General features: G+C 48.6%; 1 pseudogene; it reads right to left on the reverse strand.

Moving 5' to 3' along the window:
* The window catches only part of LOC144804182 (protein phosphatase 1 regulatory subunit 3G-like), a 35,842-nt pseudogene extending 11,214 nt beyond the window's left edge, over window positions 1-24,628 (reverse strand).
* Window positions 24,629-25,797: the final 1,169 nt, after the last annotated feature.

Below are 25,797 nucleotides of genomic sequence, written 5' to 3' on the forward strand. Positions count from 1 at the left end.
CTAAAACATAGTACTTCTTGCACCCTGCATGCTACACTTGTACCCCGAAACACCTGATTGCTACCTTGATAACGAGATAGCTTCCTGTCTAGTACAGGTGCCACCAAAGCTTACGTAACCGTAGTACTGGAGTATGGCTGACTGCCAATGTACTGCTGCCCATAACCTCTACTTACTCATGTACGCTTATGGAACTTGCGCCCTCGCCACATATTCCTCCTGTAAAGCACCGTTACCTAAATCATGTTAAAATGAAACGTGTGCACAAATAGTTCCCGTGTAACCGTTCTGTCCAAGATTTGAAGTGCCTGACACCTACGGGTAGAGTACGCGCTAAATAAAGGCAAAATAAAAGGGGATATGAGAAAGAGAACTGAAGCGGGCTGCGAAGCGTGGAGAAGCCTCGAACCCAGTTCACCCGCATGCCTTATTAATCGTGCACAACTAGGCACATATCAGCGACTCACAGGCAGATGCAGGCCCAGGGGAAACACGTGGGCCCATGATAGTACACTGTCTTACTGAATTGACACCTTGCCAAAAAGTCCACCCGTTCCCCTAATTAACTGTGGCACCAATGGAGCGGCCCCTTGAACCAGCCAAGGCCGTCCGACCCGAGGGTGACCAGGAGGTGCCATACACGAGGTCACGGCAATCCTGGAAAGATGCGGCGAACAAACGACCGCGGTGGCCCGCGAAGCGAACCTGGGAAACTCGCGGTGCTGCGCATGACATAGAGCGCGCTATGGGCAGTGCCATCGGCCTTGGAGACTAGAAAATGTCCCCGACAGACGCTACTTCCTTTCAGGGCATACGAAATGCAACGGACGAAATCTTTACCTCTGAATAAAGAAGGTACTCCTTAAGCGCCGCAGTGCGGGAGCCTAATAATCAGAAAAGGACGTTATGTTGCAACCCAAGACACAACCAAGGAAGGCCGCAACTGCTAGAGAATAGCTTCCCCACTTGGGAAAGCGGAAACTACCCGGCCTGCGCAGCAAACTCTGCTCTGAATAAAGATCACATCGCGCGAGACCTACTGCAAGTAAATGTATGTATAATGTATAAATGGTTTTGTATCGCGCACTGTTACTGGGGAGTATCCTGGCGCGGTGGGAGAGGCATAGACAGATGAGCAGGGATCGGTTTAGAAACTGGTACTGAATAGGTGGGTTTTTAGGTTCTTTTTGAATTGGGCTACTGTTTGACTGGAGCGCAGATGAAAGGGGAGGGCATTCCAGGCGCGGGCAGCAACCACAGCGATGGACTGTCCCCCTAGTCTTGTTCGCTTAAATCTGGGAAGGGTCATTTTAAGTAGGGAAGATGACCGGAGAGCTCTAGTGGGGACATACAGAGTAAATCTTTTCTTTAGATAGGATGGTCCTTGGTCATGAATCGCTCTGAACGCAAGTACCAGGGTTTTAAAGAGGATACGTTGTGGAACTGGAAGCCAGTGGAGGTCGGACATATGGGACCGTACACTCTTCCATCTGTGGACGCTGCAGAGAAGATGTACAGCGGCATTCTGAATGACCAGCAGGCGTTTGGTCAGATAGGCAGGAATGCCGCTGAACAGGGAGTTCGCGTAGTCCAGTCTTGCCAAAATGAGTGCTCGGGCAACTGTCTCCCTCGCCTCTCTAGGGAGTAACGGAAAGAATTTCCCGAGCATTCTCAAGGTGGCAAAACACGTTCCGGTCAGTTTTTTTATATGGTCCTCAAATTTTAGATCCTCTCCGATCCAGATCCCAAGATTTTTCGCAGGGCCACCCATTTCCTTAGGACATGGCATGTTTGGGGGCCACAGCGCATTTTTAAAACTTAGGGGAAAAGATCCATAGAAGAGGACCTCTGATTTGTCCTCATTACATTTTAATTGAGCCAGCGTTAGCCAGCGGAAAACTGAGGATAGGCAGAGATGGACCTTAGCTATGTCTAGATGTTCATCAGGCCAGGTAAAAAGGAGTTGCGTGTCATCCGCATATCCTATAATCTTAGCCCCGTACTGCTCCGCGAGATACACCAGAGGGGTAATATAAATGTTGAACAGTAAGGGGCTAAGAGTGGAGCCCTGTGGGACCCCCGTAAGGAGTGGTTTTGGTTCCGAGGCATGCGGCGGCATCCAGACTTGTTGAGTCCTTCCCGAAAGAAATGAGGACATCCAGGCCAAGGCATTGCCGCCGATGATGATGGTTGATAATCTGGTGGTGAGGAGAGCATGGGGGACGGTATCGAAGGCGGCAGAGAGATCCAATAAAATTAGGACTGCTCTGCCGCCCCCGTCCAAACACTCCCGGATTGACTCCATCATCTCTACCAGGGCCGTTTCAGTACTGTAAGCGGCCCTGAATCTCGACTGGGCAGGGTGCAGGGCATTGGATGACTCTACAAATTTATCTAATTGTCGGAAGACTATTTTTTCACAGATTTTGGTTAGGGCAGGGAGAAGAGAAATTGGTCGGTTGTTCCCAGGGACCGACGCATCAAGGCCTGGTTTCTTCAGAAGCGGCAAAAACGTAGCCTGTTTCCACATGGCAGGAACCACTGCCGAGGAAAGAGAGAGGTTTATGATCTGGGTAACCTTCCCACAGACAGTGCTAGCCACTTCCGCCAGAACCCGAGCTGGGCACGGATCGGCGGGAGACCCTGATTTAAGACCTTCTAGAAGAGGCAGAACATCACCCTCAGTTACCAGCTCAAAGTTAATGAGCTGTTGGGTGTCAGAGGGATCAGGCAAACAGGGGATGTTAAATCCTGAATTCTCAGATATAGAAGTGAAACCTTGCTGAATTTTAGCTATCTTATCTGTAAAGAAGTGCGACAGAACTTCACACCATTCCTTAGAGGATGGAAGGGTGGAGGATTCTGCAACAGGGGATACGAAGCTTTTAACAATAGAGAAAATTTCTCTACTGTTATTCTCCGCTTTAGCTATTCTACCTGCATAGTATAGTCCTTTAGCAATTTTAATAGCGGCATAGTATTTCTTTTGGGCAGTGCGCAAGGCGACCTTTGCGTCTAAGCTATAGACACGCCTCCAGACTCGCTCCAATTTTTTGCAACCCAGTTTTTGCTCCCTCAACTCAGGGGAAAACCAGGGTTGAGAGGGGAAATGACGAAGTCTGGGTACGGTAGCATGTTTGGTAGACGCATTTGCCGCCTGTCGCACCCACCCATTGAAATCTTCGACCGCCATGTCCAACTCAGATGAAAGGGGCTGGTGAGTTTTTAACAATTCCTGGTCAAACATGGCCAGGTTAATCTTCTGAGGGTGGATGATGGGGGGTGTCAAAGCTGAGCTGCCCGCATTGCCCACCTCCCATGAAAACCTGACCAGGTCATGATCAGACCAGGTGACTTTTTCCGGGTCTGATAATTTAATGGGGAAGTTAGAGCACACTAGGTCAAGAAGGTGACCCCCTGAATGAGTTGGGGACGACACCCATTGCTTAAGCTGTGACAAATGCAAGACCTCTTCGAGTCTGCGCGATTCCAAAGCGTCAACGTTATCAACGTGGATATTGAAGTCGCCGAGCAAAAGAAATCTGGGAAAGTTCAGGGCCCGAGGCACAATACAGTCTTCCAGTGTCTCAAGGAAGTGCAAGGCAGGACCTGGGGGCCTATAAACCAGGGATCCCCCTAGCGTAAAATGAGGGCTAATAATAAAAGAAAATTGAAAAATTTCGCCCTCCCCCCACTGGCAGTTGTTCGGAGGTAAAGGAGGTAAATGCTAGTAGCTCTAGCTGCTGGCAATTCCAGGTGTGGCAGCTTCCAGCAATTACGTGATAATGTACCTGAAGAAGAAACTACAATGAAACAGCCGCGGCTGCGGCTCGAAACCTGTTCTCATGCACAGAGACCGCAGCCTTCAAAGAAGAGCCGCCACCACTCACCAAGAGGGAATCAATCCTAGCCCGAAGAAGAAGAGTCTGTAGCAACCAAGGGAGGCCGCAACTGCTTGAAAATAGCTTCCCCGCTTGGGAAAGCGGAAACTACCCGGCCTGCGCAACAAACCCTATTCTGAATAAAGATCATATCGAGCGAGACCTACTGCTAGTAAATGCCTGAAACTCTTGCTGCTGGCAATGGCAAAATATAGCGAGAGAACACGGCGTGTGCACCGCTACGCCACACATGTGCCAAAATGCGCAAAAGGGACCGGGGAATCAATAGCAAAGTTTGCGCTTCACCCTGGTGACGACCGGCAACACGGCCCGCTGGCCGAATGGTACGTCACGAGGCGATGGAACAAAAACCGAGGAAATCCATAAGACCAAATCGTAGCAGACCCACAGAGTGCCCATGTACCCCCGCAGCCTCCTGCGCGCAGAGTCGTAATCGCGTGTCATGCCGGAGAACGAACAGCAGAAAACACGGTCACCGTACCCCTTACACTCCCTACATGGTGAAGGGGCAGCCTCGCCTGAACTCGCCCTGGACCATCTATACACACGCGCCTATCACAACAAATAGCGCATAAAAAATGGCCGTCCACAACTGTAAACTCCGAGGGTTGACCAAGATGCCACTCTGCCCTCAAAAAGGCCGCACCTGGACGCCATAAACCTCTATGCATTGGACTGATAATGCACCTCAAAATGGCCGCACCTGGACGGCATTACCACGTGGGGCAAAAGAGAAACAATCCCAAAATTAGCACCAACTCTAATCTGTCCCCGAGTCCATGAGTAAACCCCTTATTGGAAACTGAATCAAGCTGCTTGATGAATTCCAAATTTGACACCCTGTTAGGACAGGACAAGCTCGCCCCCGAATGCTCAGACACCCCCGAAACAAAGAAGGAAGGCTAGCCCCGAAACGTACTAGTCAAGGCACTCCACGATGTGTCGCGTAACCCTGCATCGCCAGCTATAGGTGCTTAGACGCCCCGCAAACCCCGATGCATGGACGCCTACCGAAAATATCACGAAACTCACAAAAACTTATAAATCTTCCCCGGGCGGTATCCACAACTGCAGAGACATCTAGCTACCCATTCACCCTAGAAAAGGACTGTTGTCCTCATCCTTGACTCGGAAGCAACCGCTTCCAGCGACCACGGGCATACAGGGAAGCTAGGGCAGCTAGCGCACATACAGCAACATAAATTGTTGCAGGCCCCAACCCGGGCCCTCTGATTACTTGCTCAGACCGAGTGTAGGAAATATGCACGAGCGCCGCAAGCTGCATGCAAAGACACGGAAGGGGTGCCGGTGACGCCCCCCTCCGACCTACTGAAAGGCCAGTCCGTCCTGTCCCGCAAAAGTGTACGCCTTGACCGAATCCAAAACGTGCCCGTTCTGAAGCCGAGACAAGGCCCCTAATCATTTTCAAAGGTCAAATGAAAAATCATCGTCAACCCCTCTCCAGTGCGGTGTGCCACAGGGCTCTTCATTGAGCCCTACCTTATTCAACGTTTATATGGCCCCCCCTGGAGAGTGTGGTACGGCCGCTGGGTATTAAAATCATCAGTTATGCTGATGATACTCAGCTGGTGGTTGGCCTTTCCCAGTCGGCGCACCATCCCGACCGGCTGCACTCATGTCTTGAAAAGATCTACACGTGGATGTGCAGCTCAGCCCTAAAGTTAAATGGCTCCAAGACGGAACTGATGCTGCTGGGGAACTCTTCTCCATCTTTGTCGCCCAGCAGCTGGCCAGACTGTCTGGGTCCGATGCCTCCCCCCAAGCAGGAGATCAAGAGCCTGGGGGTATGGCTGGAGCAGGACCTATCGTTTAAAACCCACGCCAAAAAGACCGCTGGCGTGTGCTTTGGCCTGCTCCGCTCAGCCCAGAAGATCTTGCCCTTGCTCCCAGTGGCCACTCGAAGGCTTCTCATCCAGGGACTTATCATCTCGCGGCTGGATTTCAGCAATGCGCTATTCCTGGGCGCACCCGAATCTACCCTGAACAGACTGCAGCAGGTGCAGAACGCGGCTGCCAGACTTTTGACGGGTCTCCCTAGGCGTCAATCTGCCCGTCCAGCGTTGAGGGCATTGCACTGGCTCCCTGTGAGGGACAGGGTGAAATTCAAGTCACTCTGCATTGCCCACAAAGTTCTGCACGGAGTCGGTCCACCCATTTTGGATGAGATGGTCCAGCCCTACAAGGCCTCTCGTTCACTTCGCTCTGACCACCAACATCTCCTTCAGGTTGGCAGGGTGAAAAAGGCAAGAACTGGTGGCAGAAGGTTCTCAATTAATGTGGCTTCCTTGTGGAACTCATTGCCCTTACATCTGCGCTCGGAAGCTAGTCTTCTTCGTTTCCGTAAGCTTTTAAAAACTTCTTTGTTTTCCGTCTAATCCCTGCATCTTCTTAGTAGTGTTATGTTCTGGTAAGCGCTGGGATGCCTATTGGTAACCAGGCGCTATACAAAACTCAGAATAATAATAATAACAGACACTGCAAAGTCTGAGGCAGCGCCATCACCAGTCAAAGAACCCGGGGGAAGGGCTCATCACGCTGTGTACATCAGCCCCCCGCAGTGCAACCGCGCCAGCTTAGGAGCGCAAACAGAGCCTCCCCCCCGCTCCCTACTCCCAAAGCAGGCAAGCAGAAAGGGCGGCCACGAACGTCCAGCACAACTTCCCTAGACTGCGAACCCCCAAGGCACCCTTGACCGATAGATGTGGCACAGCGCGAGGCCTCGCCGCCCCCAGAGGGCATGCAGTCTCCAAGAAAAGCCTGAGCATGCTAGGGCGGAGGAAAAAGCAACCCCCCAGAGCCCCCCAGCATTTGGCAACATTCTACTGCAAGACTAGACCGACTGGTCACATAGGCAACTAGGGACTCTAAACGCATTTAGAAATAGCCCGGACATAACCGGAAGGAGACAGAGCACTTGACATTGTGAACGGAGCAGCAGTTCCGAGAACAACCCCCGACGTAGGGCACCAACACGCCTCCCCGCGCCACTCTCACCAAGCGCCTGCTTCCCTCCTGTGCCACTCCAATGCCCTCAGACCAGAAGAAGCCAAATCTACGCGAGACCACAGGCCCGCACTCCACTCTTACCCCTCGCTGAAACAAAGAATCCACCACGGCCCCACATGCAAAACCTGCCGGCTGTGAGCGCGGAGACCTGTGAGCGCGAAGCGCCTTCTTCCCCATCCGCTCGCACGTCGCCCGCATGGTGAATAACACAACACCCAGAGCCAAAAGACAGGCAGCAGCCCCACGACCGCCCAGTCCCCGAACAATAAAGATGTGAGTGCATAGAAACCCACCAGCAGTCCCATGGCTCACTACGAGAAAAAACAAGCTGTTGAAAAACGATCACCAGAGTGATCCCAAAACCAACATACCGTGGCCGGGCATTGCGCAAACCGTTATGCCAAATCACTTCCGTAGTCCTCTCACCCAAGAAGTAAAAACCCAGAACCATCCCGAGGGGGATGACTCACCACAAGTCCGAAACACCGTCGCCAGACAAAGCCCACCGTCGCCAGACAAGGCCTCAGGCCGAAGCACGGAGTGCACCCCAAACGGCGTCAGGGTGAGGGGACAGCAGACAAAGAGGCCGCTCGCTGGGCGGGGGAGGAATATATACTCTCCCCCGCCCACCCCAGGCCGGAAGTGACGCGCGGGACCCTCCAGGGTCTCAAAGAGCTGGGCTGCCCCGTGTGCCATCTTGTGGCACTACGGTGGCCGCCCTCTTACTAGTGTCCCCTGCGGGGACGTGTCGGTTGGCCTGCATAACAGACGGGTGTGGCTCCGCTTAAAGGCACAGGGCAGCCCTCTAACACCATCCACCACTGCCCCCCTTCTCAGTTGCAAGCTCTTTCACCAGCCCCACCCCACCCAGCCTCTGCCTTAGCTGTGCCTGCCCCCTCTACTTTTTTTCTCCACTACCCTGCCCTCCTCCACCTGTGCACCCCCTCCACCCCCACCTGCAGCAGAACATGCACGGAGCCGCTCGCGCCTGCTCAGGTTCGCCCCTGTCATGGGTCTGCCCTGAGCTTGACACAGCATCACTGGCCAGTCCAAAGGCATAAAAACCAGAGGCACCCATAGGCAAGGCTTTGAGTGAGATGAAAAACTAAGGGGAGGGGGGGAGCTCTCAAAGGAGCATGGACGATGTAATTAAGGGCTTGGCTTCAAAATAAACACGCAATCTAAAAATCTGTGCTTATCATAGTGTCCAGCTGGACTGGTATTTTGCTGCTTCTGTTGTTGCTTCCAGATATATAACACGACAAGCCAGGACTATTGGCTTTCTCAATGGCCATTAGATGCATAAGATAAACCAGCAACAACTGTGGCTTCGATGTTTAGACTATTGACAATGCTTCTGGTAAATAAGCAACAACTGTGGCTTTGTTGTATATAGACTATTGAAAATACTTCTGTTCTGAAAAGATAAGACTGTGAAAGACCTACAACAAGTGTCTTTAGAGTTACATCAAAGGCAGTGAAGGGTGGCACTGCTACTGAGTTGAGTATTTTTTTTTTACCCTGAGGGTGAGGGCAAAAATAAGGGGAAAAAAACAATTACATTTACAATGACAATAGCTCAAAATATTGTAACTGCTGTTATTACACTGTTTGGAGTGCTGTTCGCATTTACAAAACTTTTAGCTGCCTCCAAAGAACAAATGTGTACCTAGCATCTTAATGTTTTTGCGTAGGTTTATGGGACGCCATTCCCATGTTGTGCAAGTACCTTCTAGTTTTTGTCCACCCCGCCTTCGAGCAATATCCCAAAGGAGGTATGGTGACTAAATAGCTTCATGTCATCAGGACCCAACCTTTCCAGTACCATCTTTTAGTTTCACAAATGAGAACATTGAGGACCGGAGGCGAGGATTATGCTCTGTCTTTCTTCGCATTTATTAACAAAATTTCAACAGCAGCTCATCACCATAGTAAAACAAACTACATTTCCCATAAAACCAGGGAAAAGAAAAACAGTCTCTTATATAGTCCATTCACTATTTCCATGACTCTCAGCCAATAAATCCTTATGCACTTTCTGCACCTCCTCTTTCCTTGCTGCTCGGCAGCTAGAGTTAAGTGCTTTTCTCTGTTTCTTGGTATTTTAGTATAACGGTTTAATTGTTGTACCTTCACGGGGGATGTGTGCGTGGGGAGGATCTTTCCTTCACAGATTCCTCGTGCTGCAGCTGGAACGCTGGTGTGCTCCTTACGCAGCATCTTTTTTACTCTGTTATGACCACGGTGCGGTCCTCCGCCCTCTAGAGTGCGCTGTGTGGGCGATGCGACTCAGTGGTTCCTGGAGCGTGTTTCAGTCACAAATCGGTGGAATCGCGCTCCGTTCATCATATGCTGTCCGCACCCGGTTTTCTGCCTTCTTCAATCGCCCAGTTTGCCTGGGTCTGTATTTTTCCCCAAAGATTTATACACGCCCACATCGCGGGCCGGTAGTGGTGCGGTGCACCGTCGGAGTTTTCTCTCCTCACGCCCGGTGACACGGGTAGGTACTTGACAGTTTGGGGCTTAAGGCTGCCTCCCACAAGGACACCTGTAGCAGGCAGCAGGATCCAGGTGTACTAGTGGGAGCATAGGTGTCCTATGGATTGACTGCCCCGTTAAAGTGGTGCCTTGGGCCCTTAAAAGCATTCTGAGAGACCCTCAGTTAATATTTTCCCCGAGCTAGGCGTTATGGTGCCCCTTGGGGTTGTTCAGTGTGATACTCACCTATTGTTTAGTATTGTTAGTGTGGGTGAGGTATCACTATGGAACACGAATATTACGAGGAGGAAGACTCCTTAGCATATTTACAATGGGATGATGAGTTCTATAACAAGGTGGACAACTCAATCTACAGGACAGTCACGGAGCTCATGACCCCGATGGAGCAGCGGTTGGCTGACAAAATAGATCAGTTGCGCACGAAGGTGGTTCCTTCCCGCCTGGTGGGCCCGGGTCCCTCAGGAGTGTCAGGGCCAGCCCAATTTGATGGTGAGGGGCCCCCTTCCCCCAAGAAGAAGTGCGAAGGGAGGTAGACACTGGTGCATTTGAACGGTTAAAGCAGGCTTTTCTAGAGCATACAGCTCCCATTGTACTTTCCCAGGATCCCACCACTCAGAGTGAGGAACCCAACCGGCGTCACCACAGACACTGTGAAGGGACACCCCGGTTCGTTCAGACGATGAGGCGGGCTCCTCGAGGTCTTGGAGGCCATCGGGTCTACTGACCCTCTGAAGGCGGGGATAGCGAATATGTTTGACCCAGATGAGATTGTGCACCCTTGGTCAGCGGAATGGGTCCCTGTAGAGAAGGCGGCTTTGTATGTGGCGTCTTGCCTTAGGAAGCCCTTGGAGAACGAGGCTAGAAGTAGATTGAGAGCAGAGTGTCCTTGGCCTACATTAGATGGTAAGGTGTCAGTCACACCCGAGATTGAGGGGAAGATGGCTACCTTTCTGGCTACGTTTATAAAGGATCCCAAGAAAGGGATAGATCGTTTGTGGCGCGCATGCCGGGACAAATTACTGGATACTATCGCCCCAATAACTAAAATATTGGACATGGCAGAGGAGGCCCGTAGCTCAGGTTCCTTAATTGACCCGGAAGTCTTGTCAGCTTGGGCGCAGCAGGCAATTTGTTTTATGGGCAATGCGAACTGCGCTCTCTCGACGGAGAGGCACAGATCACTCTTAATAAAGGTTGACCCCAAGTTGGGTGATCTGGCGTGCTAAGAGGCTGGGGCGTCAGCTCAAGGGGGTTTGTTTGGAAAACCTTTTATTAAAGAGTTAGGAATGTTCATCGCCACGTTCACGTCTTTGGATAAGGCGCAGGCGAACATCAAGAGGGTTTTTACCCTTCGGGTTTTCTGCGGGGCCGGTCGGGGCAGGAGCCTCCCGCCCGGCCTTGCTCAGACCCAGCATCCCCAAGGCAGGGGACAAGGCTCCGGACGCGGACAGTACCAGACTGACCAGCGATTCACCAACTTCTACCCAACCAGAGGGCAACGCTTCCGGGAAGGTTACAGAGGCCATGACGGCAATCCCAACGGTGAGTGTTTTGTGCGCGGCGCACTTGCACGTCGGGGGCAGGCTGGCGCAGTTTTTCCCCGCTTTGAAAGCTCTTACGGGGACGCCTGGGTACTGCAAACAGTAAGGGGGTTCCAGATAGAGTTTTATGGTTGTCCCCGTCAGGACGTTCATCCCTGGCCAATAGTTTCTGTGCGACAGATGCAGCCAGAGTGGACGAGCAAGTGAACGAGTTGCTCCGCAAAGGGGAAGTGTGTCGAACTGAGGTTCATCCCACGGGATTCCTCAGCAACATTTTTTTGGTGGACAAGGCCGACGGGGGTCAGAGACCAGTCATCAACCTTTGGGAATTCAACGAGTGGCTGTTGTACAGACATTTCAAGATGGAAGGCATCCATATACTCCGGGACGTACCCCTGCCACTCGATTGGATGGTGAGGCTGGATCTGAAGGACGTGTACCTGGTGGTGCCGATCTTTCCTCTGCACAGGCGTTCCATCAGTTTCTTTGGCAAGGACAGGCTTATGAATTCAGGTGCCTTCCGTTCGGACTTTCCACGGCCTGTGGTGTTTCACCAAGGTCCTCAAGCCAGCGGTGGAATAATTGAGAGCGCACAGGGTCCGCTTGATCGTCTATTTGGACGATATTCTCATCCTAGCCCAGTATCCCGTACAGTTTCGAGTTCACCTGCAGATGGCGGTGTCCTTACTTCAGAAGTTGGGGTTTGTAATCAACGAACAGAAATCCCTCCTTGTTCCGACTCAGAAGGTGTCTTTTCTAGGTTTTGTGATAGATTCCATCTCTGCTACGCTCAGTCTGCCCTCCAGGAAGGTGGTGAAGATCCGCCACAAATTTCTTAAGACTGATAGCCCGTCTGGTAGGGCTCTTCTCGGCCTCTATTCAAGCCATTTTCCTGGGCCCATTGCACTACCGGGCCCTTCAGCGCTTGAAGGCGCACCATCTGAGGAGAGGCCTGACGTGTTCTCAGGTGGTTCCGTTGACGGACGAAGTGTGCGAGGAGTTGGAGTGGTGGCTTTCCCACATGAAAGCCTGGAACGGAAGGGCGATCTTCGGTTGCGCCCCCGATTTGGTGATAGAGTCGGACGCAAGTCGGCAGGATGGGGAGCACGGTGTGGGGAATTCTCCACCGGAGGTAGTTGGTCTCCTCAAGAACAGCAACTACATATCAACTGCCTCGAAATCCTGGTGGGATCCTTTGCTGGTCGGTGCAGGACCAAGGACCGCGTGCAAGCCTCGGTCCTTCTGAAAAGGGACAATGTGTCGGCATTCAGGTATATCAATCACCTGGGCGGCCCTCGGTCCAAGGCCTTGCCGAACATGGTGAAACAGTTTGGGGAGTTCTGTCTCTCCAATCACATATCGGTCACAGCGGAGTACCTTCCGGGGAGGGAGAACTCGGTGGCGGATTGTCACTCCCGCTACCTCTGAGACGCCAGTGTTTGGAAGCTGGACCCGGAGATTTTTCAGTACCTGCAGGATCGTTGGGGTCCTTTCTCCATCGACCTCTTTGCTTGTCGCCTAAATCGACAACTTCCCCAGTTCTTCAATTGGAGGCCATATTCCGCCTTTCTCCATGATCACTCGGTTGGCGGCTCAGGTCCACAGGCAGGGAGCCTCCGTGGTTCTGATAATGCCGTGTTTGAGGTCACAAGTGTGGTTTCCAGTTCTTCTGGAACTTTCTTGGTATTCTCCAATCCCACTCCTCCCAACTCCCTGTCTCCTATTGAGTCAAGAGGGGACACCTCACCCGTTGGTGATGCTGGTTCTAAATTTTTATTTATTTTATTTATTTTAGCGATTTCTACAGCGCCTGGTGACCCAGGGGTATCCCCGCGCTATGTAACTTGAACCTATTGAGAGGGGAGGTAGCCGAGGGGTGTTATTTGGGAAACAAATGGGTCTTGAGTTTTTTGCGGAACGCAAGGAAGTTGGATTCCAGTCTGAGGGCGCGAGGGAGTGCGTTCCAGCCTTTGGCCGCCTGGACGGAGAATTGACGGCCTCCTGTGCGGACTTTTTTGAATCTGGGAATGAGGACTAGATTCTCATTTTGAGATCGTAGCGATCTGGTGGCTATATAGGGTGTGATCATTTTGCTAAGGGTCGCTGGGCCAGAACCGTTGTAAAGCTTGTGTGTGGTACACATAGCTTTAAAGTGCACCCTTTGGCGAACAGGGAGCCAATGCAGGGTTTTAAGGGCTGGCTTAAATTACCTTGCGGAGTTGGCTAAGAAAGGTCTGGCGAATAGGTCAGTGAACACAGTCCGCTCGGCGATTTCGGCGGCACATGCCCCAGTGGATGGAGCCCCGTTGGGGGACACCCATTTGTCTGCAAATTGCTATGGGGCATTCGCTTATCGTTACCACCAGAGCCCCGCTATTCCGTTCTTTGGGACGTGAACCAGGTTTTGAACCTTTTTTTACCCTGGCAACCAAATCGTTTCCTTTCTAGGAAGGAGTTGTCGGCCAAATTGGCGATGTTGTTATGTTTGGTGTCACGCAGGAGAGTATCTGATGTCCGAGCTTTGGACATTACAGCAAGAGTTTTTTCCCCAGAGGGAGTTGCCTTCCTGGTGCGTAGACGCACTAAGTCCAATACTCGCACGATTTCTTATCCTGCTTTTGTGGAGTCACCGAAGCTCTGTGTGGTGCAATGCTTAAAAGCCTATTAGATTGCCACGGAGGAAGTTCGTCCTCCAGGTGAGCGACAACTCCTGATAGCCCTCAAAAAGCCTTTCAGGGCAGTTTCCTCTCCCACTATAACCCGTTGGGTGCGGTGGATCATGCAAGAGGTGAGCATTAATACAAGAGCTTTTGGTGCGCACTCCGCTCGAGGGGCAATGGCCTCAAAAGCGTTCAGCCTGGGAGTGCGCTTGGAGGATTTAATGAGAGCAGCGGATTGGTCATCGGATTCTACCTTTAAAAGGTTCTACTTTAAGCCGCTGCTAAATATGGCCCAAGTGGTCGTGGATAAGCTTTAAAGGAGCATAATCCTCACCTCCGGTCCTGACATAGAATAGAAATTTGCCAAGCCTACGGGAAGGTAAGTTTCAATTCTATTAAGGACGCGGAGGCGAGGATTATCCCTCCCGGCAAGCGCGTTGGTCGCTGTCCCGCCCCGTATGGATGTAAGTAATTGTTTTCAATCTATAGAGTTTTAATGAAATGAATGCTTATTGGTTTATGATACGAGGCTGTTAACATAGTAATCAAAGTGGTAGTTTTCTTGCATTGTTTTCCGTAGCGATAAAGCCGTGAGTAATTGCTGTGGTTTCTTTCAGGAAACAAAAATGCGAAACAGAATGCGTAACCATGGGAGAGACCCTCCAGAGAGTCATGGAAATAGTGAATGGACTATATAAGAGACTGTTTTTCTTTTCCCTGGTTTTATGGGAAATGTAGTTTGTTTTAATATGGTGATGAGCTGCTGTTGAAATTTTATTAAGAAATGGGAAGAAAGACAGAGCATAATCCTTGCCTCCGTGTCCTTAATAGAATTAAAACGTACCTTCTCGTAGGCTAGGCAAATTTCTATTCATAAGTGATAAGGTCAGGAATGGCAAAGTTGAGTCCCAGTGGCATGTCGTCGTCTGTGCCTATGGGAGAAAGTGTGAGATCATGGAGGTACCTTACTCTATGCCACTCAATGCCTACGTTTTCAGTCACAAAATTCTGGGAAGAGAAAATATAGCAAACCAAAGAATGAAAGCGAATCAATCCATATAAGTACAGTTCTTCACATTATGATACCTCCATGCAGTTCTAGGCTTGAACAAACAAACGGTTTCCAGCGCCTGAAACTAAATTTCTTCCTTAAACTGAAAATGGCAAGAGCAAATTATTGTTCTCTGGGTGTAAGATTGCAGGTTTACTGCTCAAATGCAGCAGTTAATGGTGGAGGGTCTGTGCTGATATCAGCAGTCAGCATCTGAAATGTGTGCTGCTTTTGTATTGGCAAATGCTCTTGTACACAAAAGAACTTGTGTATGCATAATTTTTCCGCACTTGCAGTGCCAACCTTAATGTCCCAGTGCCCTTCCCCACACCACTTCACCCCTCTGACAACAGTCAATTCCTGCCCACAACAACCCTCCGTGGTCGCAGCTTCTTGTTTTCTTTTTTCTAAACTCATTTTGCTTTACACCATTTGATTACTGCTTCACGAAGGCAAAAAAAAAACAATAACATTTACAATGCCAATAGCTCAAAGCAATATCATTGCGAGACCTATTGCTTTGTAAATGATTGTTTAAAGGTGGGTTGGCTGAGGTTGGTAGCTCAGAGTTCTCTCTCCTCCGGGGACCACTGACCTTCTTGAAGGAACTGATAGTGCGATTGCCTTGGACTGCCGGTGTTAATTTTGGCCCAGAGTAGAGCCTTTAATCAGCCACACCTGGCCACCCTGAGTTTATGGCACAGGTTTACATAGGTGCCAGCACTGACTGCCCGCTGAGCAGGGCGGCCCAATTCCAGCCTGATTTGGAAGGAAGAAGAAGACCTTGACAGTCGCAGTACACATTTGTATATCCTAATAACAAGTTTGTTCAGCGAGCTGCAATCTTTACCCAGTAATATTTCACTGCCATAGGACAAGGATGGAGTAATGTTAGCCCGCATAACTTCCAGGAGGGGAAAACAGCTTGGCCCCAGCAGGGAGTGTGATCGGTTGGATAAAGTCATCTGGAGGGCCATGGAGTTTTCTTTGACTTCCTTCTGTTGCCTTGCAAAGGAACCTCTTGCATGGATATGGATCCCCAGATACTTATATGATTTGTCTTTCGTAATCTTGTTGCCATTGTAGAGCCAGCCGCCCCTGGTACGATTTCCCTCCGATTGTTACTACTTTGGTTTTCTTCAAGTTAACCTCTAGGTTATTGGCAATTATGTAGGAGTGCAACGGGTTTAGCAACTGCTGAAACCCTACTCTTGTGTAGCTGAATAGAGCGAGGTAATCTCTGGGTAAACGCCGGTGGAGGCCACGGTTGGACAAGAAAGCATTACCTCAAGCCATAACGATGAAAAATTCAACTTTTTGGGACCATATTTATGATGGTTCAAGTGGCAAAGATTAAACCCGATTGACAATTGAGTCACAACCATGCACCCAAATTGAGGTGAGAACGCCAGACCAATTCCAGAGGCAGAACAAAAACTCCTTATCACGTAATCCGATAACCGGTCAACATCTCGGAAGCAAATATAAATATATGGTCCTGGATACACTGTGTGCTACATGCGGTCAATTACATCTATCGGAGGAGCTCAGATGACCCCATGTCCACGGGTCTGTTGACATTGACCTAGTACATATTTGGTCCTGATGAAGGTGGTTTAATACAATATTCACCGAAACGTGCGTCGACCTTTTCTAGTTACAAGGGAATCCTACCAGAGACATTAACAAGAGAAGAACTGGATGGAAAACAATTGCAGAAAGGAATCTAACTTTCAATTGTCTCTGTCAGAAGGATATAGGATCCCACATATGTTTTAGAATTTCTTTACAATGTTTTTGTTGTGTGAATGCAAAAAACTTGTAGAGTTTTGAGAGGTGTGAATGCAGGTTTGATGGGTGTTCTGTGGGGTTATGAACACTTTTTCAAATTGTGTCTCAGGACAATGTCTATATTAAAATTGTAAACATGAATTTTTGTTTAATATAATAAAACTAATATACATGTGAAAAATGGTAAAAAAGTTAAAGAATACATTAAAAATATATTTTTTATCTACAATAAAACACAGTTGTAAGAACTAATCATGTTGTAGGATTGTATTTCTGGGGACATGTCTATAAGATGAGCTTTCAGCCAGCAGTAAAACAAAGTGGGTTATTTTAGAGGTTTTTTCATAGTTTCAGTTTGTCCCCCCTCATCTATAACCCAAAATTAAATAGGGGTACCTTATTTTGCTCACATAGAGCGAGGTAATCGGCATATAACAGGTTACTGATCCATTTACCAATCTTTGAGGGTGACTGTTGATGGAGTCGAGGGATTGAGACAGATCAGCAATGAACAGGTTGAAGAGAAGGGGCGCTAACAAGCACCCATTTTTACACCCCGCCTGGTAGGGATATTTCTAGACATGCAGGCACTGTCACCTAGCTCGATGCGGATCCAGGTGTTGGAGGGCAGTTGAATAATGGACTTCGGAAGCTTTGTGGGGAGGCACCATTTCATTAGTTTGGATCAAAGTGCGCAGAGATTGCTTTATCCACTAAAATTGATATTACTAACAGGTTGGATGATGGTCCACATTTTGCCGTGAAACCCGTTTTTTGGGGGGGATGAGTCGCTTCGTCTCTACCCGCTGCTGTAGGTCCTTCAGGAGTAAACTGGTGTAGAATTTAGCTTTGTTATCAAGAGGCACAATTAGTCTGTAATTGCTTGGATCTGATCTGAAACCCTCTTTTTGGGTAGGATGTACTATGGCCAAACGCCATGATTCAGGTATTGTCGAGCTACTCAGGCAGTAGTCAGTCAGTCAGTCAATAAGTCTTTATTGCGAATTTTCATCATAAAAGACATACTATGCAATGCAAAAATCCATACAAAACATCCAAATTATACAGAGTAAAATTGATTATTCCTAGTATGTAAGTATATAAATATAAATAGATAAAATGTTAAAATAGATGCTAAAAAAGTATTAAATGTGCAAATAGCAAAAGACTTTGACAGCTAGAGGTTAGCTAATAAAAACTCCAATCAATCAAAACCCCTAACCCATGTGGGGTGCCTACTTCTGCTAGGAACAACCGAAGATGTCATATACACTACATAATTAGGAACTAATCTTTCGGGTCCGGAGTACCCAGGCCCAACTCACAAATTTAGCTACGCCTATGACCACTGGAGTAGAGGTGTCAGATTTCAAGATTTTACGTGCAGCCTGCGCGGATCTGGTTCCCATTAACCGGCAGACAGGTCTTATCCACAACCGTCTGGATTGTCGCTACACCGGGCAGACAAAAAGGAAGTGATCAACCGTTTTGACCTGATCCAAATAAAATGGATATTTATCACTTCCTGTGTTATTCCATCTGCTCGTTAGCCAGCGTAGAGGTAGGGTACCTACTCTAAACTGGTGGTACAGTTTACGGTCTAGTTGCTTCGTTATGATGTCCCAATATTGTTCCAGGCATGCATCATCCTTAATAACAAGAAATGTTGCAGTCAAGGAGCTACCTATCATGGATGCATGTCTCTTGGCTTTGATCCTATCCCAATACACGTCCCTAAAAAAATTTTGGAGAGGAAAAACAGCGGTGTCGGGGTTTGCCCATAGTTACCCCATCCCCATGTCGGTCAGTATTGATTTTATTTCTACCAACCAAGTGATCCTGTGGGAACCATCCAACCCTTTAACTTCCAGTAAAGCCTTGGCGTAGAGGGATAGCTCTGGTGTAGTCCACAGACGTCGCCAAAATGCCAGTGGTCTATACCGTGCTACATTAAGGAAATAATAGCTAGGAAAGGATATCTACCTACATTTCTAGGACACAAATACCAAACTTGCTAGTGGACTATATAATTGTCTCAAAAGGACACCCTATTACTACAATATGGATACTGAGGAAACATATAGTGATATATTTATTGATTTATTTTCAAGTATAAAATTGTATGTTCCATATTACTTTTCATGATTTCAGATTACATATACAATTCACATTTGATCATTTCATGAGGTAAATTTCAACAATCAATATATACAAATCCAATTAATGGATTCAGGCAGTGCGGCAGATGTCTACAACGCGCGTTTCGGCATAGACGCCTTCATCAGGTAGCCGTCTATTGCACAAAATAACTTATTCAGGACGAAAGTAAAGATGTATTGTGGCTTCAAGATATTTTCTTAATAGGTATTGAAAACAAAGTAAGCTGCGAATGGGCGTAAGCGTCTCGACTCAGTATACGTGAGGGACAAAAACTGTAACAGACCGGCAGTACTATTCTAAGCAGAAAATGGAAGATGTTGTTGGGCGGTTCACAATCGCTTCGTAGTTTCGGCAGACCGGCGTTACTACTCTCAACAAAGATGAATGATGTATATGGGCGATTTACGATCGCTTCGTAGTTTCAGGGAGGATGGGGCATCGCACGCAACGGTAGTTCCAGCCCAGAATTGGCCGGCGGGGTTCTCCTGAAGATAGAGGAAGCCGATGCCGGGATACTCTTGTGAGGACGTTGCAGGCTGCGCGTCAGCTCGTGATCCACAACGGTCTGACAGCCTAGGTCATACAATAAGGGTATATGAGGGGTGGATTGGGGTAGCCCTACAGCAGGCCTAAGGAATTTGTTCTGTTCAACCCTTAATGGTGACATGTTGCTAAAACCCCACTGTTCTGCGCCATACATGATGGCTGGAAGGATCTTTGAGTCATACATTTTAACTAGGGAGGCCATCAGTTTGGTTAGGGAGTGCCTATGTTCTTTGAGCAGGGTTATGTTTCAAGGCAAGCTGATCTATCTGGCGTTTCCATCTCAGTTTATCGCTGAAGGTAACCCCCAAATATGTAAAGACAGATGTCTGTTCCAGAGTGGCTCCTCCCATGTGTACCCTTGCACTAACTGGTTTTGACGCATGGAGAACCATAAAGTTGGTCTTCCCCACGTTTACTTCCAACTCATGTTCGCGGCAAAACAACTCAAAGCGAGACAGTGGCAGTTGTAATCCCTGTCTCGTTTTGGAAATTAAAAAGGTGTCGTCCGCGAACATGAGCAGGGGGACTTTCATGCCAGCTAGGGTTGGTGCGTCTGTCGGGTGGTTGGAAAAATACTTAACCACCCCATTAATAAACAAGGAAAACAGGGTAGGGGCCAACATACACCCTTGTCTTACACCTTTGGACATCTCAAATCTTGCAGTTACCTTCCCAGGTTAACCCCAGCTAACCTGTGCATAGGTGTGTTCATGGAGGTTGACCAGAATCGCCACCAACTCCTTAGGCATATCCAACTCCAAGAGAACTTCCCATAATTTAGCCCTAGGCACAAGAACAAACGCGGATCTTAGGTCCCCAAAGGCCGCAAAGAGCATGCCTCCCCAAGAAATACTTCCTTCCAATACAGAAGAACAAATCTGAAAGCTTGGTCCAGGGTCCCTATATGTGACCGAAAACCCGCCTGGAAGGGCATTAAAATGTTGGTTTCGGACATCCAGCTCTGAATACGACCCAGTACTAGACGTGCTATGATTTTTTGTACTGCGTCAATAAGACTAATCGGCCGATAATTGGCTGGGGCAGAGTGATCGCCTACCTTATAGATCGGCAATATCTCTGCCCCAAACCAAGAATCAGGAAACGAGGATCCACTACCAATGGCGTTGGCTAAGGTTGTTAAATAAGGGACCCACAGGGCTTGTTCTTCCTCAAATAAATCTGCGGGGATACAGTCTGGCCCAGGGGCTTTACCACACGGAATCATTTTCAAAACTAACTCCACCTCACTGGGGACAAATATCAGGGGCGCTACATAACTAAGGCACGGTGTAACTACTACATTCCTATCCCTGATCTTAAACAGATTTTCAAAATAGCTTACCCACTGTTGTGGCTCAACATGAGTAGTGGGAGTCATAAGTTCGGGCACTTTCCCCATTTAAGTAGGTGCCAGAATTGAGTCATGTTCCGACCTTCGCATGCCTAAAGTAACTCCCTCCAACGACCCTCATCCCAGTTTTTCTTGGCTTTGATCTGTGCAGCTTTGTAAGTAGCCCTACAACTTTTGATGGCGTTGGGTAATATAGATTTAATAGCTGTAACCAGGGCTCGTTGGGCCTGTCTACAGCTATTGTCATACCAGGAACATGGTCTCTGCACTTTGTTTTTTTGGAGTTTGGAAGATTTTTAATAACAAGCGTTTTAAGCCCCAAAAATAATTCATTGTGGATACCCAGCATTCTATCATTAAGCACCTCCTCGGACTCACAGCTAGTTAGTTTGTCCATGGTGCATCTAACCATATCTCTTATGGCGGTCCATGATCTATCATTTGTGGCTATCTTTGGCCACCGAATCCTTCTTTGGTCGTTGGTAAGGATTGCTTTCTCATGTATAAGGGCATCCTCACCTATAGGGGAACTGGTGAAGCTGTTATCAGTTATTGTCATAATCAGGGGATTAGGATCGCTTTCCGGTCTATTCACCACCACCATATTTACGATGGCCGACCACATTTCCACATTAGCTAAGATATAATCAATCAGACTCCCAACTCTGCCATTGTCAAAGGACATTTCACCTTGCCTGTCAGACATCGTTCTACCGTTAACCGCCCTCATACCCTTGTCTAGGCACAGACCCTTCAGTTGCAGGGCCGCCTGGGTCCATTTCCTTATCGGTTTTAACTCTATTTGCGGGACACCCCACAATGCGCCCTCAGCTACGTTAAGTTAACCATCATTCTCATCCAGGGGCTCAAAGCATGTATTAAAATTTCCCGCCACTACCCGACAACCAACATTCTCCACTGTGCTGAGAAGGCCCTCCAGTAGTGAGATGATTGGAGAGCACCTCCCTCCCGGAAGACCCCTCGCATGGATGTTAACAATGAGAATATTGAGGCCCTTTGTGGAACTGACCCTAATAGCCATAATATCGGGGCAGTCAATCGGGACCTCTACCACAGAGACCCCCTCGCTCTGATGTACCCAGATGGTCAAACCACCAACTGGTCTTCCATTGTGGCCCTTTACTGCAGGATTGGAGAAATTCAAGTAACCTAAGCGGAATATACCTTCCACCACCCATGTTTCTTGAAAAGTCCAAATGTCTATTTGATCAATGAAACCAGCCCAGTCAGGTAAATATAGCTTTGACTCTAACCCCGCTATATTCCACGAGGAAACCAAAGTAGAGGAGCTGTTTATACGTGGACTTGCCACCAGACAAGCCACGTTACTGGCAGTGTTAGAATGCTGAGCCGGGGGGCACTCCGGTGGAGCCTACATTGATGGAGGTTGTTGCCTGTATAGAATTATCTCCTAGGCCGTGCAATGCAACAGTGTCCCGGAGCTCCCGGCCTAGTGTTGCCGAAACCCAGGGAACTTCTGATCGGGAGAAATCATTGCCATCCCTCAGTCAATCGTTTTCCTCTAAAGTGGACAGGGGATCAAATCGATTACTAGTCATGATGAGCTGGTCTCTGAGGTGCCTACCCCACTGGGATGTTATATGCCCCCCCGCCCCATCTCTCCCAAGTATCGGCTGTGGGCAAAACCAATATCCTCCTCCTAACTCCACAGACCCTCCCCTGTACCTCGCACCTCGCACCCCCCCTCTTATTGTTCCTTGGTGGTCAGTCCTATCTTCACCAATCTGTAAATTAGACCAGTTAACTGCAGAGTTTTTGGGTCTATAAAAGTAGCCCAAGTCTTGAACCTGGATGCGAGTTCCCTTTTTGTGACCAGTTACTTCTGCAAATGTGATCTGCTATCTTAGGATCACTGAAGTTGATAACAATGCAGTCACCATCTATGTTTTTTGTGCTCTAACCTACCCAGTCCACTCGCCTTACATTTTGCATTTTCCGTTTCTGGGCAGTGGTCTGTTAATATTTAACCAGAAGGTTACCTTATTTTTCAACTGGTCATAGGTTTCAATTTTACCATTCTCCAGTGCTGGGACGCCAGTCAAGACCACGACATACGGTGTGCAATCTAGAGGGAGGTCTAAGATTTTGGTGCAAATTCTTATCTGCACCTCTAAGCCTTCCCTTATCATTACTGCTTCTGGCCACACCCTCGGGTAGTGGTACATTCCTACCATTTCCTTTCCTGCCCCTAGAACCTTCTGGGCGTTCTTGAGATACTTGGGGCACATATGGAGTTGTGCTTGTTGATGTGGTAACGACAGATATGGGGCATGCACGCAAATCCCTCCCCACCTCACTCCTTTCATCATTTAACAAACCATGGATCACTATATAGTTTTCAATCCCCCCAAGGCAGACATCACCCGGCTTTCAATTTCTGCAAGTGTGTTTTCAACAACTAACAGACTTGTCATTAGGGGTTCCAATGAGGCGGTTATTAGGGCCCCTAGTTTCTGCCAGTATGAGTCCTCCATTATCGGTGGGCACCTAATGGTGCTATCCTCATTTGTAGTAATTATTGCACTGACAGACCCGAGTGACTCTTCCCCCATGGTGGGCTCTGCTTGAGATAGTTCTTTATTTCCTCCCAGCTCAACAGTCTTGGGCTTCTTGCCCTTTTGCTGGTTGCCTCCCCGCGTCCCCCCTCGTTTCCTTTTATTAGTAGCCCCTCCCTGCATGGGAGTATGTAAGTTGGGGGGATCAGCAGGCTGCACATGAATATCTACTACAGTCTCACCCACTCTCTTTAATTGATGTGATTGATGTGACTTGCTGCCATCTTGTAACTTAGCTCCGTCTGCGCGTTCGCCCGAGCCCAGCAGTGTTGGCGAGGTTGGGTGTATAATTGTTGCGGTGTGAGTCCATATCAGGAGTAAGGGGACGGATTCTTTCCTGTGTGCGTGCCTTTGAGATGGCCCCCATAGACGACCGTTTTGCAAACAGCGGCTCCAGTGAGAGACGCCGCTCTGTGACAGCGATCTCGCGGGCAAGCACTGATGTCGCCCTTGTTATGAACTGGTCAAGTGTACCAACCACATAATCAACACCCTTTACTTTCCTTCCCTTTTCTCCCCGTGCCACCATTATGGCTATATACTGTAGCAAACAGGCAAATAAAAAGATCAAAGTGGCTCACCCTCTTGTGCAGTTCAACAGTCCATTAGCAGGGCGATAATCTGGCCTGTAAGGGGGGTGGCCCAGCCCGGCCTCTCCGGTCTTAAACAGGCCCGCCCTTTGCCCGGGCTTAGCCCGGCGACGCCCGCAAGCGTCCCACACCACGGGTGCCCGCGGCAAAATTTGAACTCCTGCCCCCCTCCTCCTATCGCGAGACAACGCCGCACTGCCTCCTGAGTACTGTAGTTTTGGCAGGCAGCGGACCGCAAAACTCACAGGGGCAAGGTGGTGCTGAGGAGGCAGCGGTGAAGAACAAGTCCGTGGAGCAGGACACAACAGAAGTCCTCTCTTCGGTGACGGAAGGCACCAACAACAGGTCCCACACATCTAGTAAGGGCGTCCAGGCAGTAGTCAAAAAGTGACGAAAGCCTGCCTGCCAAGAAGGGAATGTCCTGTTTGAACAGGGCCTGGGGAGGCCATTGGGCCGAGTGGCAATCGTTCTTGCCTTCAACATTACTTGTTCCAGCCGGCTCGTCAGGGATGGCAAGTCCGCGACGGAGAGGACGGGCGATCTTAATCTTGGGACAAGGCTAAGATGGTGATTGCATATGAGCTATGGCCCTTCCGATTTGCAGACTACATCCCCACTTGATGAGAAGTGCCTGGAGAGGAAAGATGACCATTCTGGTTCATGATGTTCACACAGTCAGGCCTACCAGGTCCGTTCACATGACTATTCACCAAGGCCCAAAAGCTCCTGGAGTTAGCTTTCTTACTCTCACATAAGAGGATCGCCCAGAAATGGTTCTTAACTTCTCTGCATTACCTGCTTGCCTGTAGTTTTTCTGCACAAACTTGAAAGCTATGATTAGCTCTTTCATCCTAGGGTTTTTATGAACACCCCTCACAGTGGTGTTGTGGACAATCTTTAGGTGCTGAATCATTGTCGAGGTGATAACTGGCTTGATAAGGCTGCTTTTTTTATTCTTGGTTCTCATAAGAGACAAGAGGCTGGTAGTTGTATTCTTGCAAATACAATTGGATACCTTGTTTCGGGCACCAATTCCTATATATTGCCCATTCAACATTTAAGAGTTTATTAAGGTTATCTCTGTACTTCTCCCTTTGTAGATTTTTGTCCTAATCCTTGGACCTTTGATATTTGCCATTAATACATCCTGTAGAGATATCTTACACCTATTTGGTCGCTGATACCGTGCAACAAATGGTTCCCATATCATAATCTGTTGTTGTGACCTATTAGTGCAATCTAACTTACATATACGTTGTGCAGTTCTGTACCAATCAGTGCAGTCTGGTGGAACTGGGGTACCCACTTCATGCATATTTCCCTTACCGCAATTACAATTAGTATAAAAAGTAATTGTGCCCGTTACTTTTTCAGTCTACCATCACTCCCATCCCTCTCTAGGATGCCAAATATGGCCAGAGTAAGGCATACCTTTATTTTTCTATTAATTGTGTTAATTAAAATCATACCTACTTCCTGACAATGAATGTGAACATCCGGACACTGTCAGAACATGTGGAAATTGTCTGTATTCTCCAGGCCGCGTTTAGGGAAACACCTCTTCTTTAGTCCTCCCTTCTTCGCAAGTTTCTTCTGGGACCACTATGCCCGGTGCAATGTAAATAAGTGGTTTTTCTCAGAAGTGCGGATTTAACAGTGGCCCAAAGTGTAGACATTGAGACTTGCCATTAGTTTATTAGCTCCATTGAGGGCAGATCCATTTTTCACAGTGCTTCTTGCAGAGTAGGGGCCCATACTCTCTTAACTCTATCACCCAGTACCATTTTGACACTTCTTTTTTCTGATGAAGTGTGCCTTGTGGCTTCTCTTCCCATTCTGGGTTCCCTTCCATGAAGTCCCTTTGTGCACTTGCCCAACTCGCTAGATGATAGAATTTGAACATAGAAAGTTTGTTGTCCATGAGCCGCAACAGTGTTTCCCATGTTAGCAGAGTGCCATTTTCTTTCAATTGCCCCCACTTTATAATTCCTGCTGCTTTTAGGGGCCTAGCTAGACTATCCTGCAAACAGTGTGGTGTTCCCGGAGAATTCTATATAGGGGTAAACTCAATGTAACATGGGA

The sequence above is a fragment of the Lissotriton helveticus genome, chromosome 1_2, assembly GCF_964261635.1.
Source record: "Lissotriton helveticus chromosome 1_2, aLisHel1.1, whole genome shotgun sequence".
Classification (NCBI taxonomy): domain Eukaryota; kingdom Metazoa; phylum Chordata; class Amphibia; order Caudata; family Salamandridae; genus Lissotriton; species Lissotriton helveticus.